This window comes from Pelodiscus sinensis, chromosome 4, assembly GCF_052426305.1.
Source record: "Pelodiscus sinensis isolate ZL-2025 chromosome 4, ASM5242630v1, whole genome shotgun sequence".
NCBI lineage: Eukaryota > Metazoa > Chordata > Testudines > Trionychidae > Pelodiscus > Pelodiscus sinensis.
In genome coordinates this window covers 13,291,240-13,293,912 of record NC_143055.1, presented here as the reverse complement: position 1 = coordinate 13,293,912, position 2,673 = coordinate 13,291,240, and the positions used below count along the sequence as shown (strand labels likewise).

General features: G+C 48.3%; 1 non-coding gene across 1 annotated transcript; it reads right to left on the bottom strand.

Annotated features, from left to right (window-relative positions):
• Positions 1 to 2,307: 2,307 nt before the first annotated feature.
• On the bottom strand, positions 2,308 to 2,423 carry LOC112546203 (U12 minor spliceosomal RNA). Its single transcript, XR_003089844.3, has one exon. It is a non-coding gene; the product is annotated as a U12 minor spliceosomal RNA (small nuclear RNA).
• Positions 2,424 to 2,673: the final 250 nt, after the last annotated feature.

Genomic DNA, 2,673 nt, shown 5'->3' with positions numbered 1-2,673 from the left:
CTGACAGTGGCCAATACCAGAAGCCCCAGAGGGAGGAAAAACAACAGTTAATCCTTATGTGATCCCTCTCCTGTCACCCCTTTCCAGACAAAGAGGCTAGGGACACCATTCCTACCCATCCTGGCTATTAGCTATTGATGGACCTAACCTCCTTGAATCAATTTAGCTCTTTTTTGAACCTTGTTAAAGTCCTAGTTTTCACCACCAGGGCTGGCCCGAGCCCTTTTGGCACCCTGGGCCCGGGAGTGCGGCACCGCCCCCGAGCACAGGGTGCATGCACAGGGCCCCCTCCCCCCCAGGATGCACAGGCCTGCCCCTGGAGCACACAGCACATGCGCTGCCAAGCCCGGCCCAGCCAGCGCTGCTAGCACATGCACTGGGCCGTGCATGGCCCTGCAGCCATAGGGGCAAGGGTGCTGCTGTCCGGCGCCGCGGGGCCGGCGCCGCGGGAGCCGGGTGCGTGGCTCCTGATGGCAGCTGCAAGGGACACCGCGCACCCCTTACAGCTGCCATCAAGAGCCCCCCGTCGGTTGGCACCCTGGGCAGCTGCCCAGCTCGCCCAAGCCTCCGTCTGGCCCTGTTCACCACATCCTCTGGCAAGGAGTTCCACAGGTTGACTGTGCACTGAGTGAAGAAAAACTTCCTTTTATTTGTTTTAAACCTGCTGCCTATTAATTTCATTTGGTGACCCCTAGTTCTTATATTATAGGAATAAATAAATAACTTGTCTTTCCTGAAATGTGGCACCCAGAACTGGATACAAAACTCCAGTTGACACCTAAACAGTGCGGAGTAGAGCAGCAGAATTACTTCTCACATCCTGGTTACCACACTTTTCAGACAGGAATTGTAGAAACTACTGTGTAGTGCAGTTGTACAGCTAGCATAGCATTGCACCAAGTGACTTTGCTTTCATGGAAGTTAACTACTTAGTGATGTAATCAGAAAAGAGACAGAGGAAAATAATTCTGGACTGTGCCCTTCTTTGCTTCTTTTTGATGAAAAAAGAAGTCTAAAAAAATTGCTTTTTTTAACATCCTTCAGTTGGCTTTTTGCATTAGCCATTTGGGTCTCATATAACTTCAGAGAGTCTCTGAGGCTAGTGAAAAGACGACATCAGAAAAATTATGTGAGCAGAGGTGAAAGCAAGTGCCTGGACTTTAGTAGCACACTGGCATCCTTGGCGAGGGGTGTCTGTGTGCTTTGGACCCCCAGGGGTGGGCCTTGGGCAAAAGAGGTGAGATGAGGGCCCAACTTCCTAGCCAGTTCTTCATGAATATCACCACTGTGGCAGTCAGGAGTTCAGAGGCTCTGACGATAATTTGAAGGCCCTGGGCTCCCAGCTACTGTCCCTTTTGTTCTCTCCTGTCTGTGGGCCTGTCGGGTCCTACCAGGAAGGCCACCAATGCAGGGAAAGGGAACAAAAGGGGGCAGTGATATTTTAATGTACAGGCTGGTACCATCAACAAGTTCTTACTGGTACGTGGTACTGGCCCACTTTCACCTCTGCAGGTGAGTGAAAGTTGAGACAAAAGGCGAGGATGGGAGGTTTTGTTAGACGGCTCAACATCTCTTTTTTGTTTGTTTTTGTTTTGGTTGTTGTTTTGACTAGTTAGCACTTATTTAACTTTAATGACTAATTAATGTTGTGGAGAAAGGAAGCTTTTGATAAAGAGTCAGCAACCCTTCTTCTATTGATGTGTGTCAGCTAGCAATATCCATCCTCTGAGACCTAATCAAGCACTCCTGCAAAATTAGGAGAGACCCAAACTTAATTTTTCTGGCATTTTAAAAGAACAACAACAACAATCATCATCATCATCACCACAACTTTTTTCTGGGGTCAAACTCAACAAAATATCCTTCCAGCACTTTGTTATGCATTAAAAGTAAGACAAAGAGGACCCAATCCCAATGTCAAAGAAACCCTTTATGGACGATTGCTCATATGTTAATGACTGGGTAATTCCCTGGAACTGTACCTCAGTCTATTGCTATTTTCCTAAGTCAGTTCTGTTTCCTAAAGGAATCCACAGAAGTCTTCATGCTCTGCCTCATCATGTGAGATAAGTGCCTCTCCCCAGCTGAGCCGGGACCTGTCATTTGTTTAGCACTAACACATTCAACATGGTGCCCTACAGAGATGAAATGCACCCAGGTGCACAGCTCCACCAAACCAGCAGGGAGCTATTTAGAGAGCTGGCAGGGACCCAGCTTGCAATAGGACAGTACCTGTAAGACATTTTAAGCTACTTTCACCGCTGGTGCCCTGTATCACATACACTAGTGATTTTTTTTCTCGCTAAGTAGGCCAGTCACCCTGGGAGCGACCTGAGCCACCACAAAAATTCCTCTCACATTAGCAGTGAGGACCTGGGTATCACCCCAGATTGTTATTTTCCTTACTCCTACGTGTAAGGCATACTAGGGAGTTGGTGCAGGGCATGAGTCAGATTGTTCAGATGGTGGTTTGGAGGGTCTTACTGATCCACTAACTCAGCCTGCTCCCAGCCTGCGCTATGCTCTGAGTGCTAGACTCTGGTCTTGTTTACACTGGTGAGGATCTTCGCTGACACGAATGGAATGACTCTGGATTGGCTTTGGTGCAAGTGAGATCAGCTATGCTGGGATGTAGCCAGTAGATGGCGCTGTTTCTTTCTGGGTTAAGTAAAG